Genomic DNA, 15980 nt, shown 5'->3' on the forward strand with positions numbered 1-15980 from the left:
TTTCAGCTGTATATACGTAGGAAAACATTCTTTTTTTAATTTGATTTATTCTTACAGATACTTTCCTGAGTCTGTGACTACACCTGTACCTTAGAGGCACTGCCCAAAAAGACTCAGCTCTTCTGTAAAAATGCTGTTGTGAATCATAGCTTCTTACCTTTTACAGCATTGTGAGGTAGAGAGAGTAAGAACATTAGAGACAGGAATTAGAAGGATGGAGAAGTGAACCCTGGAGCATCCAAATGGTGAGATATCAAATAGTTAAAACAAGGAGGAATAACTAGAAGTTAAATGAAGAAAGTATCTCAAATAGGAAGGAGTAATCAAATATATTAGCTCTCTTGATGAGTTAGGAAAGATGAGTTTTTAGAATTAAGCACTGGGTAGAGCAACATTTGCGACCTTGATGTTGACAAACTTGGTGGATGTCAGGAGTAAGAGGAGGTATTCAAGAGAATGTTGGAGAGGAATTTAATATAGTGAGTATTGAAGACAACTCTTGAGGAGTCTCGCTTTCAAAGGGATGTGAGAAATGGGTTGTTAATGGAGGGTAATGTAATATCCAAACACTGTTTATTTTAAGATCGATGATATAGCAGGTTTGTATGCTAATGGGACTGATTCAGTAGAGAGGAAAAAAACATAATGCAGGAAAGAGAGGGATATTGCTGAAATCATAGATCTGGTATACAAATAGAAGGGTTAGTTTTAAAGGTAGGCACATAAACAGCTCATTAGTAACAGGATAAAGGGCAGATTATAGAGTTCTAGATGTTTGTTGTTCAGTAGATAGGAGTAGCATGTCAAATTTTTGTTATATTTTCTCAGTGAACTAGGATACAAGGTCATAAAGAGGGAGGAAGTCATGAAGGATTAAGGAAGAAAAAGGAGATGTAAAATGGATAACCAGGAATGCAGGAAAGTAAACTCTTAGGCAGTCTGTGGTTTATTTAAGTGGTATCAGTCAACATGGTTTTGTGTTTTTCTCCAGTTGAGTTCAGCATAGGTGCTGTCACTGAATAAGTACAGAATTCAGTTGAAAGTTGAGATTTCCCTAGGTGAGTAAGACGGTCAGTAATGAGATGTTACGTTTAAGATAATGACTATAAAAGAGGGATATGGAAAGTAATCTGGGTTAAGGAATGAAGTGAGAAAATAAGGTTGAGACAGTGGAAAATCGTATGATCAATTGTAGATTGCAGTGTGACTGAAGATGCATTGGAGTTCTTGAGGTAGAAACTAGAAATTTGGGAGATTTAAATAAGAATGGGGTGACTGAAATTGAAAATATTAGAGTATAGTACTTAGTGTTTATAAGTTTTAGGATGTGAAGATGGGAGTAGCTTAGAGGCAAGGTGATGATGGAAGGAGATGAATTCAAGAAATTGAGAACCTAGGAGACTGAAAGGTTATGTAAATGAATTTTGAAATCTCAACAAGAACTGTGCTGAGTGCTTGTAGTAATTATTTTATCTTTACTACCCTGTGAGAAGACAGCACTTCCTTTTGTGAGTAATCGAAAGTTCTTTAATGTGTCAACTGTAAGATACTTTATTACATTTAATTATCTTTAGTAGTGCATACTAAAAAATAATGACCTCAGTAGGATTATTCAGTAGATATGTGAGCTAACCCCCTGGGTCAGACACTTAATTTAAGGGTAGAACTGATGGTTTTCAAGAGGAATAGAAAGTTCTCACCCCTAGTGCTTAAGCTGCTAAATATCCCGCCTTATATTTTCTGAAAACAAATGGTATATAGAGCGTCCACATAAAAGCTAATAGGAAATCTTAAAACACACACACACACACACACACACAAAACATTGAAAAACATCAGGAAAGATATACCCTGTACCCAACATGTACAAGGTCTAAGCAATGAAGAAAAAGGTAGGAAATTAAATAAGACTAGAACATCTATGACTAATGTATAAAGACTTGAGGCGGTTGTATCCATTTAAAAGGTATCAATTAGAAATGAAAAAGGACGCCAGGCGCAGTGGCTCATGCCTGTAATCCCAGCACTTTGGGAGGCCCACGCAGGCAGATCAACGTCAAGTCAGGAGTTTGAGACCAGCCTGGCCAACACAGTGGGACCCTGTCTCTACTTAAAATACAAAAAAAATTTCTGGGTGTGGTGGCTCATGTCTGTGGTCCCAGCTACTCGGGAGGCTGAGGCAGGAGAATCATTTGAACCCGGAGGGGGAGGTTGCAGTGAGCCGAAATTGTGCCACTGGACTCCAGCCTGGGTGATAGAGTAGGATTAAAAAATGTATATATATGTATATTATGTATATATGTACATATATGTGTATGTATATATGTATATATTTTTATATGTATATGTATATATATTTTACATAAGAAAATTTATTTTAATTTTTTGTAAATTATAAAATAGGACTTAATATGGTATTTATATACCAGGATCTTTGAATATCCAAAAGTTTAAGAAGATGTGAGCAATTTTATGAAACTTTTCAAAGCTTAGAAAAAGGTAACTACTTAAAAGACTATTATATGTTGCTTAAGGAAATGTTAGATGAAGTAAGTCACAAAAACATGCATAGAAATGATCATATAAACTCAGAAGAAATTGAATGTCTTGCTGTCGAAGGAAAGGATGGAGGTGTAAGACTGAAGTTGAGTGTGAGAAGCTCTGTATATACTGTATTTTTCTTTTAAAATATATATATTTAAACTCGCATTTCTTGTTTTTCAAATGTTCACTCCAATGAAAATTATTTTTCCTGTTTATTTCTGATCTCATATATGCAGTGTACTATTTTTCACAAATATTAGTGATCCTCCCTGCAAATGAAATACTTCCATCCTGTTGAATTTGGGAATGTCCATGTGATTTGCTTTGGCTGTGAAATGTGAGCAGAAATAATGTTTTACTTTGGGAACTTCCCGACTGCTAAAGCGTGTGTCAAAATGAAGTTTTTGTGACATTACGAAAGGACTAATAGAATGCCTTTGTTGATCCTAGTTGAACATGAGAAACTTGGTTATTGTAAGCCATTGAAAAATTTTACTTTCTTTTATTACTGCAGAATAACCTATTCTGTCCTGATTGATACAGCCACAAAATTTCCTTAAGCTCTTTGATTTTCATATTTCCATTAGGATGTAGAAAGCCAAGAGAAGAATAAACATAGGATCAGAGAATGTTAACAGTGAGAGAGACTATTGGAATAAATTTGTTCAATGGTTTCCAGACTTTGAGTTCTAAGTAATCAATAATATTTCAAAAAAAAAAAGTATTAAAAGATATTTCAATATAAAAAATAATGGCATTTAACTTTGTAAACAACAGCAAAAATACCATTGCGGGGCATAATAGGTCATGCTTGTAATCCCAACAACTTGGGAGACTAAGGAGGGAGGATCACTTAAGCCCAGGAATTTGAGGCTGCAGTGAACCATGATTGCATCTCTGCACTCCAGCTTGGGTGACATAGGGAGACTTCAGCTAAAAAAAAAAAAGAAAAAAAAAAGTTGTAATTAATACATTGTTCCTCTGTCTCTTTTCCCATCCTCCTTACCACTTGGTCTTTAATCTTATTAAACAAGATCTAAGGATAAGACAAGAAAAAGGATGGTTGCATCTATACTGAACATGTATTGACGTTTTTTTTTGTCATTTTCTAAACAACATAATATAACAACATTTGACATAGCATTTATGTTGCATTAGTTATTATAAGTAATCTGAGATGATGTAAAAGTTATATGCAAATACTACATTTTATATAAAGGATTCGAGCAGTTAAAAGTATCCATGGGGAGTTCTGGAACCAATTCCTCATGGATATGGAGGGACGAGGAACCACTGTAGTTAAACAAATAATCACTTTAAAAATTAAAACCTTTTGCATGGTGAATACAGTCATGCACTGTATATATGATGGTGATCCAGTTAAGTTTATTATGCCACATTTTTATCGGAAGTTTCCTGTTTAAATATATTTAGATACACCAGTACATTGTGTTTCAGTTGCCTATAGTATCCAGTGCAATAACATGCTTTACAGGTTTGTAGCCTAGGAGGAATAGGCTATGCCATGTAGGTTTATGGAAGTCCAATCTATGACATTTGCACAGTGGCTTAATTACCTAAAGGCTTACTCTTCAGAACATACTCCTGTCATTAAGCAATGCATGACTGTAGTTGGACAAAAAATAATAATGCAGGCATACCTTTGGCACTGTCCTAATTCTTACCAGCATCCATGATTACTTAATTTTGCAATAGAAAGACTTCAAAAAACAACAGTGATCTATTAGGACAATATATTTGCAATACATGACAAATGATAACAACATAAGAACTCCAAACATTCAATAAGAAAAAAAATAATAAAGCAAAACTAGATGGGAAAAGGAAGAAGTAAATTTCAAAAGAAAACTCAATAGGCAAAAAAAAAATGTGAAATGATGTTCAGCCTTGCTAGTAATTGGGAAAAACAAATCATTTTTAATATATTAGGCAAAAATTAGAGCTATAATAATAATTTTTGGTGGGAGTGTTGCAAAACGTACCATAATATTTGCTGCTAGAGAGTAAAAGTTGATACCTTTGTAAGGACAATTTTGCATAATATGAAAATATAAAAATATACTTCAAGTTTCACATACATTTAGCCTACAGAATTACTCACTCGTGTAAGCATGTATACAGATGTTCATTATAAGACTTCTTATAACAACAAAATACTTGGAAATAAATTTTCATATTAACAAGAGCATGCTATATGATCTTAGTCCAATTAGAATATTCTGTTTTATTTCAGTCCTTTAAAAGACTCAACTTCTGACTGTATAGAGACAATTAAAAAAATAATGTGTTCTCCATATGTGCATTTGGTCAGGTTAATTAAAACTTGTTCAAACCTGCTTGTTCTTAATATGGTTATTTTGTTAAAACTCTCTCATAATGGTGGATTTCCCGATTATTGTACTGTCAATTTTTTTGTTTTAGCAATTTTAAACATGTTATAAGGCGAGTAAACACATATATTTGTTGAATTTCTAGTCAGAGTCAAACATTTTTAATTATGAATGTACGACCATTTTATTTTGGCATTAATTTTGCCTTAGATCTTTGTGCAATACTAATAAAGCTACACTGTCTTTCCTTTGGTTAGAATTTACATTGATTATTTGGTTCTAGCTTTACCTTTACCTTTTTTGTATCTCTGTTTTTAAAAAAATCTGTCTGAAAATGCATTTAGCAGAAACAATTTACATTGGATATAATTATTGTTATATTTGCTATATTCACTTTATTCACTCATTTTTTGTATTCTTCCCTTCTTTTAAATTATTTTTATTAATCTTTTTTTTTTAACCCTATACCACAGGAATTAGGCACACTTTCTGTTTTGTTAATGATTAGCACTGATTATACCCATGCATGTTCTCAAAGTCCAAGGTTAATGCCTATGTCCATTGCCAAAGACAATAAAGTGACCTTAGAATACTTGAACACTGTTCTATTCCAGTTTGCAGTCGTTTTTATTTTTGAAATTACTCCTGTATTTTTAATCTTCCAAGACATTATTTTTGAAGAATTTTTACTACTGTTAATCTTTTAAAAATCAGATTAAGGAGAACTCAGATTTTAAAATATTTTCACATAATATTTTATTTGATTTTTCTAACAATCCAGTGAAAGGGAATATAATACTGATTAGTAGGTAAGAGCTCACTGTGAATTTAAGCTTCTTGGCTTTGAAATTCAGTCCCAACATGTACTACAATTTGGCCATAATAAATTTTTAGTGTTTCTGTTTTCTCATTTTAAAAATGGGGATAATCATATTTCTATCATGTAGGGTATGCATGTGTGAGAAGTAAAAGTGATAATGTTTCGAAATGGCACATAGTAACTATATGTTGTTAGTGGTTATTTTATTTATATATATATATATATATATCAACAATATCCTCATTTTCTAATTGAGGATCTAGTATGAAATCCATAGACTTTAATTTTTTTCTAAGGTTCATATAGAAAAAAAAATGTTCATGGTGAAGCATCTAGTAGATGGTGACGCATGGAGTTAAATTTTGTTTGTTTGTTTGTTTGTTTGTTTTAAGACAGCCTCGCTCTTGTTGCACAGGCTGGAGTGCCGTGGCACGATCTCGGCTCACTGCAACCTCCATCTCCTGGGTTCAAGCAATTCTCCTGCCTTTGCCTCCTGAGTAGTTGGGATTACAGGTGCCAGCTACCATGCCCAGCTAATTTTTGTACTTTTAGTAGAGACAGGTTTCACTATGTTGGCCAGGCTGATCTCGAAGAGTTAAATTTTTGATTTTGTGACTTTGCTTACATTCTAGTCTCATTTAACTAATTTAACCCAGTCCTATGTCAATCTGGTCTTTAAGGTGATTTTATTAAGGAGGTTATTTTATTTTATTTTATATATATATATTTAGATTATTTTATTAAGGTTATTTTATTCCATATATGTTAATTCTCTATATATTTCCTATATATTGGTATAAATATAAATGGTTCAGGGAAAAAAATTAGAGATTGGGAGAGGGTATTGTAGAAAAAGGAAGGAAGACAAAAAGAAAGCAGATGAGATATAGTGTAGTAAGAAGAGGTGGCAGGGCAGCAAATTGAGCAGAGGAGAGAAGACAGTGGTTTGCTTAGGAAACAAGTGTAGTGACCAACCTGTTGTAATACTGGAGTTCAGAGAAGACTGCTTGTACGAATCTGATTTGGAGAATTGGAGTAGGACAGTAGGGCCACATATTGAAAGTAAGAGGTTATAGAAAATCTATAAAATTCTAAATTCAGCATTTTTTTTTTTTTCCAACTGAAGAAAAACCAAAACCAGAACTGTGAGACTTTGTTATTTTATGATTGTAAAACATTGAACTGTGGGTTTGGGAGATTGCTGATTGAAATAAGTTAAAGTGGTAAGTTATTTTAATGTTTTTTGAGTATCATGTAAGTCCTCTGCCAACTTTTTGTCTTGAAATAAGTGGTTTCTGTCACATGATTTGATATAGAGTTTCACAATCTATTTTCAGTTTGTTGACAAATCATGCTTCAGTGCTGTGCTGTACAAAATGTACTATTTATATTGAAAATGTGTCTTAACCTTGGCTCAAAAGGTGTCTCTGATTTCAGAGATCTGGTAGGCAAACTTGATTATCTGTGCTTTCTTTCCTCTAACCTTCACATGGAACTTATCCTGAGTTCAGGTTTATTTTCTTTTTTATTTTATTTTCAGAAGAAAAATAGAAAACTGTTGGTGGAAGGGCTGGTGGTTGAAGGTTTACTATTTTGAGAAAATTGTACATAATTTATTGCAAAACTCAGAGGAATTCAGACTTTTTATTTTTTTGTAAGAGAAACAACTAGATCAAGTTCATAAATGTGACATTAAAGTATTTCAATTGTAATTTTTAATCACATTAAATTACTTCCAAAGATATTTATAAGGCATCTAGGCCAAGAACTATGAATGACATTAATAGATAACTTGTCTTTTTTTGGTCAATGTTAATTCATTAGCACGTTAAAAACTATAGTATCTGGTACAAATGTGAGGCTACTTTGGCTAGGGGGAAAGAACTTGTAAATAACTGATACTTATATAAGTAGAAAGGAAGTTCTAAAAAGACAAGTTATTTGGAAGTTGCTACTTTCTGCTTAACATTTTAATAGAGCTCTTTCATTTTATTTAAGTCATGGCTTTGGTGTGATTTAGGTAAACTTTAAGCTAAATGATTAAATTTATGGTACTTGATGTGTTAAGAGGAATACTGCATTTACACTAGAACTGTCTCCCTATAATGCCATGTGTATTATGGATGTCAAGTAAATACCTCATATATGATATTGATTGAAAAAATACTTTTGAGACCCTCAGAAACTGGCTAATTTTGAGTTAATTCTTGACACTGGATATATTTTATTTTTTTTTTTTTTTGTATGAGCCCAGATGAGAAGAGAGGATATGTTTTGACACTCCAAATACAAATAATCTTTAGTGACTATTGCTTTGTTGTCAGGATATTATCAAATGTCCTATTTCATATTCTCAGGGAATTCCCAAGATATGTCATTTGGCACATTATAGTAACCATTAGAGCTTTAGAGTAAAGGGAAGTTCTCTCTTTGTAGCGCATTCTAGGAAGTACAAAATATGGGCAATAATGCTGTATATTACTAATAACTGGATAGCTTCTCTAAGGATAACTCTTTTAGAATAACTATTCCAGAAAGTATATATAACAACTATTTTAAATCCTTATTTTTGGTGATATTGTTTTTGATGCCAAAGATGCCAAGAATTGTTTGTGCAGATTTTTATTTCAGAAGGCATAAATATACTTTAACTGTTGTAATGCTTCTCCTATGGGGTATATAGCGCTTCAGATTGCTTGTTTGAGGTTAAAATTAAGATTGAATGAGAAAATATATGACAATGCCTGATCGTGGTAGAAGCTTATTATATGTGTGTTTAACTCTACCTTTCATGTAGTGCTAATTCCCTAAATTATGTCTGCAAATTATCCCTTATTTTACCAACATTCCAAATGCATTGTGAAAAATGCTGATTTGTTATTACAAGAACAGAGTTCATTAATGTGGCATAGATGAAAAGTATATTTCAAAACTAACGTGGATATGCCAGAAATCCTAAGCCAATAAGCTATTGCTTGTTGAATAGTAAGGGAATAGTGTGAGGGAAGGAAGGAAAAAATTGCAGGAATAAAATATTGGTGATTCCTTTTCATCTCTGCCCATTCTTTTAGTAGAAATGAAAATAATTCTGAGAAGTAGAAAACATTAGAAGTTCAGAAAAGTAGAATGGGAAGACAGAAGGGCCACGTGTTAGTAGAGTGAAGGCAGGAAGACAGTATGAGTTGATAGGATTTTTAATAGGACCAAGTAAAAATACCAATACAAAAATAACATTATCAACCATATTGAGCTGTTGCTGTATCCATGCAATGGGATAACAGCTTTATTTGCATTATTTGTTTAATCACAATAACTCTATGAGGTAAATATTACTTTTTCTAGTTCATAGATACATTTAGAGAGGTTATTTTCCAGCATCACAGAGGTTATAAATGGAAAAGTCAGGATTTATAGTTTGTTTTAACTCCCAACAATTACATTTTCACATTTGGAACCTTGAGTCAAGCATAAAGTTCAAATGGTGCCCCTCTTCTCTAACTGTCAACTCTTTACACCATCAGCCCTGTATCACTATCTAGTCAGTTTTCTATTTAGATTCTGATACTCACCCATATCCAGTTAATATCTTGTACTGCCTGCAAATTTTCCTTCCCTATTTGTTTTTTTAAAAATCATCTCAGGTAATAAAACTCCCTTTGCTACTTTGAAGGCACCTCTTTATTCTCTCCTTCCTACTCCCTATAACCCATTATTTGTAAAGATGGTGGCTTCACCCAACATGTTTTTTGGTATTTTGTCAGCCCTCAAGGATGCAACTCTCCAGGCCTGATAATTCAGCCAGTGTGCACTGCCCTCTATATAGTAGTTGATTAGGGATAGCATCTGTTCCGTTCAGTGTCTGTGCTAAATCAGTTAAGTATTTAGTGTTCCATTTCTCACAGTCATTGCTTGTTGAAAACTCCCAATTCTCTGCTTCTTTCTTCATATCTTTTTTAAAATTGTTTTTATATACCCATTTGTTTTAAAAGTGGTACCTCTACCTCAGTATGTCCCCATATTAGTTAATTGGTTTCTCTAAACCAAATCTGCCTTTAGATTGCACTATCAGTCATAAAGACATGGCCTTTCTAACATTCACGCAAACTTTAAATCACAGAGTCCCCATTTCACTCTTTATATTCACTATTCTCTTATATCTGATTAACCACCATTTTCTGTACAGTCTCCACCAAGTCTGTTGTATCTCCCCTGTCAGTTTTACATAAACATTTCCCCCCCTGTTCCAGGGGTATATATTCCAAGACCCCCAGAAGATGCCTGAAACCACAGATAGTACCAAGCCCTGTACAGTCATCTTTCCAGTATCTGTGGGGTATTGGTTCCAGGACCTCCCATGGATGCCAAAATCTACAGATGCTCAGGTGCCTTATATAAAATAGCATAGTATTTGCATGTAAACTATGCACATCCTCCTGTATGCTTTAAATCATCTCTATATTGCTAGAGATGTAATATCTACTGTAATACAAATACTATGCAGACAGTTACATTGTTTAGGGAATGATGACAGGAAAGTCTATATGTTCAGCACAGATACAACTATCCTTCTTTAAAAATATGTTCTTCCGTGGTTGAATCTGGCGATGTGGAACCCATGGATATAGAGGGCTGATTATATACACCATGTTTTTTCCTGGCATATCACTCGACTGTTAGCTGGTGAGTCAACTCAGATTGTTGGAATGACTAGGGACAACTAGACTTCAAGTGATCTTTCATCCCAGTTATGCTCACGGCACAATGTATGATCTCAGAGTTTCAAGAGATCAAACTCCCTTCTGCAAATCCCAGTCAAACTTTGCTTGTGTCTTGTTTGCTGATACCTCGTTGGATAAAATAAATATCAAGCTAATTCCATAGTCTATTTAGAAAGAGACTCCATATAGGTATGGATACCGGGAAGTGTCATTCATTGGATGCCCTTTAATATAACAATCTATCACACTTCCCTAATTTTCATTCTTACTGCTATAATCCAAGTTCACATTTCCATCACTGTTCTGCTTACTAATGTTCCTATCTCTGTTTTCTGGCCCATCTGATATAATTAAAAGTTTTTATTATTACTTTCCTGTTTAAAACAGCCAAAAAACCTTCTGAGGAAAGTATTTTTTTCTTCTCCCTGATTTTGAGTGTCTCCAATATACCTTTCCAAATTTAACTGCTCCCTCACATGGCTCCCTCACACTTAAGTTTCTAAAACACTATTGACTTCTTGCTGTTCTCCTTGCTCTTCTACATATTTTTTCTTACTTAAAAGTAATTTTACCTATCTCTTTTCATTGATGTCAAACCCGTTCTTCAAGTCAATTTTGTCTCCCCTTATTCCCATCTGTCAGAAAGAACTTTTCCTATCAATTAAATCCTGAAGCACTTTACTCGTAACCCTCTTAAAATTATGTTCATATCTTTCACTTTATTGTTTGTTTTTGTATATGGACGTATCCCTTCTCTAACTGAACGTAACTTCTTGAACAGCTCTGTCTAATAGAAATAGAATGTAAATCATGTATGTATTTCAACATTTTTTACCAACTGCATTAAAAGAAACAAAAAGACACTAGGGAAATTAATGTTAATGGTAAGTTCTATTTAGCCTAATGTATCACAATATGTTATTTCAACATGTAAACGTCATAAAAATATATTTTTTTACATTTTATTTTCACACTATCCAGAGTGTGTTTTACACTTATTACTCATCTCTGTTCAAACTACATGTATTTCAACTGGTTAGTGGCCAATTGTTTCTAGTGGCTACCACATTAGACATCACAACTCTAGAATTCTAGGAGAAACATTAGTGTAATACAGAGAATGTTGACTTGCAATAAGACTTATTATCAAATCCTGTCTTTGTCACTTACCACATGAGCCTGGACAATTTACTCAATCTCTTTGGGCCTTAGTTCCATCATGTGTACAACACTTTTGCTAGGATTAGAGTCGAGTGTATTGAACAATTTCTAATATAGAGTTCATTGATTTTTAAAAAATCAATGAGGACATAACCCATGCTATGCCAATGTTTTGCACAATACCTGGAACCTAGAGTTTTCATGTTATAGCCATTTATTGAGCACATAAGACAATGTCAATCATTTTACTAGGATTTGGAATTACTAGATATGAAGTCTGCCTTCAAGAAGCTTGGTCCAGAATGACAAGTAAATTGTTAATTATTTATAATATAGTTACAATAGAAGTCAAATATAGCTTAATGTCATATAAATTTAAAAGCTTTCATACAGCAGAGAAGCTAACTGTGCTTGGTAATATAAAGGTAAGCTTCATAAAGTTGTGGTTTCAACTTAATGTGGAAGGAAAATTAGTTGCTTCCACACTAAGTTGGATGTGGAAGGGGATGATATGGGAAAGAAAACCATTAGGAAAGTCATGGAGGTATGACATTGCATATAAAATATGAGGAACTTCTAGTTTTGCAATGAATAGAGTTCACAGGATTGGCTGGGGGAAGGACCAAAGGGCAGCATCGGGATCGAGAGTGGAATAGTTAAGATCCACAGCTCTCTTGATACTCTTCACCAAAGCTGGTACTTACTCATTTTTTCTCATGTTAAAAAATGGTATCACCCCCAAATACCTATATATTAAATATTTTTTCCTCATCTTTCAGCTCTAATCTATTCATAAACCTACTGCCTGTTTACCTCTGAAATAGACCTTATCTATGCCCTAGTGCAAGCCACTCACCTCTTTCCTGGGCCACTGTAAAAGTCTTCTAACATCTACCTCTTTCCACTCTTATCCTCCTATAATCTGATTTCTTCCCAGAAGCAAGGGTGATTTTCTTTTTAAAGTCTATTAGTCTTTCAGTTCCCCGTGTTACAGCCTTAACAGCTCTCTCTTTCTTCATGTTCTACAAGGTTCTACATGATCTGGCCTACCTCTCTGATCTCATCTCGCTTTATCCCACCCTTTATCACATGTGCTGTAGCCACACTGATTTCTTTTTAATGTGTCTCATGTATTAGCTTTTTCCTTTCTTGGGACATTACTCTTGCTGTTTCCTCTATCTATTGCTCTTTCTCTGATCTCTAAATGACTGGACACTTCTAATCATTTAAATCACATCATAAAGTCACTCTTTTAAGGGGTGTCTTCCCTTACCATCCAGTCTAAAATACACTGACGGAAAAGTCAGTCTCTATTTTATGATTTTATACTAGTTCTTATTGCTATCTGAAATTATTTTTATCATCACTATTAGTACTGTTGCTATTACTGTTATTTACTAATATATTTTCTTTCCACTAGAATGTAAGCTCTCTGAGAACAGAAACCTGTCTTTTTTATCATTGTCTCCTGAACATCACCTATAGTGCTTAGCAAAAAACAGACACACACTTAACACTTGTTGAATGGATGAAGTTTTTCCTACATGTACTATTACTCCCTTTCATAGCATTTCACTTACATTAAGAAGGAAAAGGTATGCAAATTTATTCATTTAGCGTTTCATCAGGTACAATAAATATTTGCCTACAGGGAGAAAACCACCACCACCACAAATCCTACTACTATATGCACTATATTAAGCACATGACTTGCTCGAGGGGAAAAAAGTTAGTTTCTCCAATTCATAGGCTTTCAGATTTTAAATGTTTTCTTAAATCTTAATGCAGAAATTTAAATAACAAAAAATTTGAATTAAGGATGGGAAACAGGGCTGATTTAAAAAATGGAAATATCACATAATATTTCTGTTTGAAATGGAAGCATGACAAAAATTTGAAAATATACAGTTGAAGCAATATTTTGAGAATTCAGTTGGTTTCAATTGTTATTTTCCATTAGTGACGGATATCAGAAATAAAATATAGTCCTTATTTATTTAATTAGGATTTATATATATACACACATATATAAGGAATTTATATATGTGGACAGTATATGTACAGTGTTATATATATGTACTGTTATATATATAGTACTGTGTGTGTGTGTGTGTGTATATATATATATATAGTTCTCATGCTGCTATAAAGAAGTGTCCAAGACTGAGTAATATATAAAGGAAAAAGATTTGATTGACTCACAGTTCCACATGGCTGGGGAAGCCTCAGGAAACGTACAATCATGATGGAAGGGGAAGCAAATGCAAACACATCCTTCTTCACTTGATGGCAGGAAGGAGAAATTCTGAGCAAAAGCGGGAAAAGCCCCTTATGCAACCATCAGGTCTTGGGAGAACTCACTCACTATCATGAAAACAGCAGTATGGGATAACCGCCCCCATGATTCAATTTCAATGACCTCCCACCAGGTCCCTCTCACAACACGTGGGGATTATGGGAACCACATTCAAGATGAGATTTGGGTGGGGACACAGCCAAACCATACATATATATACATATATACACACGCACGCCCACATACACAAGGACTATATAGATATGTGTGTGTATGTATATAAAAATATAGTCCTTATGTGTGTAAACATATATTTACTGTCCTCATTTATGTGTTATATATGTGTGTGTGTGTGTGTGTGCACATTGCCAGAGGTTTGTAAAGGTTAAGATTGTATCAGTAAGAAAAAAACAGGGTCTCAGTCACCTCTGTCAGCCCACGCACCATGTTGTCCCGCCACTCTGCTGTCCCACTCCTCCACCAGTCTCAATGGAAGAAGAGATCGCCGTTCTGGTGATTGACAATGGCTCCGGCATGTGCAAAGCTTGCTTTGCTGGGGACGACACATCCCAGCCGTGTTTCCCTCCATCATTGGTGCCCCCGGCACCAGGGTGTGACGGTGGGCATGGGCCAGAAGGACTCCCATGTGGGCGACATGGCCATGAGCAAGCGCAGCATCCTGACCTTGAAGTAACCCATTGAGCATGGCATCGTCACCAACTGGGACGACATGAAGAAGATCTGGCATCACACCTTCTGCAAGGAGCTGCATGTGGCCCTGGAGGAGCACCCGGTGCTGCTGACCAGGGCCCCCCTGAACCCCAAGGCCAACAGAGAAGATTATTCAGATCATGTTTGAGACCTTCAACACCCTGGCCATTTACGTGGTCATCCAGGCTATGCTGCCCCTCTACACCTCTATTTGCACCACTGGCATTGTCATGGGCTCTGGAGATGGGGTCACCCACACGGTGCCCATTTATGAGGGCTACGCCCTCCCCCACACCATCCTGCATCTGGACCTGGCTGGCCAGGACCTGAACAACTACCTCATGAAGATCCTCACCAGGGGCGACTATAGCTTCACCACCACTGCTGAGCGGGAGATCAGGCACTACATCAAGGAGAAGCTGTGCTATGTTGTACTGGACTTTGAGCAGGAGATGGCCACTGCCGCATCCTCCTCCTCCTCTCAGTAGAAGAGATATGAGCTGCCTGATGGCCAGGTCATCATCATCGGCAACGAGGTTCCGGTGTCCTGAGGCGCTGTTCCAGCCTTCCTTCCTGGGCATGGAATCCTGCGACATCCACTCAGTCCACCTTCAACTCGATCATGAAGTGTGACGTGGACATCTGCAAAGACGTGTAGGCCAGCACGGTGCTGTCCAGTGGCACCGTGTACCCGGGAATCACTGACAGGATGCAGAAGGAAATCACCACCCTCACACCCAGCACCATGAAGATCAAGGATGATCGCACCCCCAGAGCACAAGTACTCAGTGTGGATCGGTGGCTCCATCCTGGCCTCACTGTCCACCTTCAAGCAGATGTGGATTAGCAAGCAGTGGTACAACGAGTTGGCCCCCTCCATCATCCACCACAAATGCTTCTAAATGGACTGTGAGCAGGTGCCTAGAATTTGCTGCATGGGTTAATTCAGAAGTATAAATTTGCTCCTGGCAAATGCATATACCTCATGCTAGCCTCACCAAACTGGAATAAGCCTTAGAAAAGAAGTTGTCCTTGAAGCTTGTATCTGATATCAGCACTGGACTGTAGAAATGGTTGCTGATTTTGACCTTGCGTTCAAATTAACAGTTCCCCTTGGTATCTGTACATATCTTGGATTTCAGTCTTTAGTACATGTGGCTTGGTCACTTCATGGCTAAAAACGTGCTTGTGGAAGACAAGTCTGTGGCTTGGTGAGTCTGCATGGCCAGCAGTCTCTGATGTGTGCAGGTTATTAATGTGTCAGGGCTGAGTGTTCTGGGATTTGTCTAGAGGCTGACAAGGACTCCTGAACCAGTTGTTTCTGTCTGTCAATCTGTCAGGGTTGGAAAGTCCAAGCCATAGGACCCAGTTTCCTTTCT

At 35.7% G+C, this 15980-nt stretch overlaps 1 protein-coding gene and 1 pseudogene across 7 annotated transcripts in view; both read left to right on the plus strand.

The window, feature by feature from the left end:
- Positions 1 to 15980, plus strand: part of LOC126947718 (pancreatic alpha-amylase-like) — a 67959-nt gene that overhangs the window by 603 nt on the left and 51376 nt on the right. Inside the window, exons 1-2 of one of the 6 annotated variants that reach the window (XM_050778741.1) lie at positions 5963 to 6228; positions 6842 to 6938. The exons of 4 other annotated variants lie outside the window; for them this stretch is intronic. The gene's annotated coding sequence lies outside the window, so the exon portion shown is untranslated. Of the gene's footprint in view, positions 1 to 5962; positions 6229 to 6841; positions 6939 to 6968; positions 7160 to 15980 lie in introns of those variants that run through there. One more of the 6 variants, XM_050778745.1, reaches the window with a different exon arrangement.
- Positions 7167 to 15810, plus strand: LOC126947757 (actin, cytoplasmic 2-like; annotated as a pseudogene). The gene has a single exon (XR_007723188.1). The product of XR_007723188.1 is annotated as an actin, cytoplasmic 2-like (transcript).

The sequence above is a fragment of the Macaca thibetana genome, chromosome 1, assembly GCF_024542745.1.
Source record: "Macaca thibetana thibetana isolate TM-01 chromosome 1, ASM2454274v1, whole genome shotgun sequence".
Lineage (NCBI taxonomy): Eukaryota > Metazoa > Chordata > Mammalia > Primates > Cercopithecidae > Macaca > Macaca thibetana.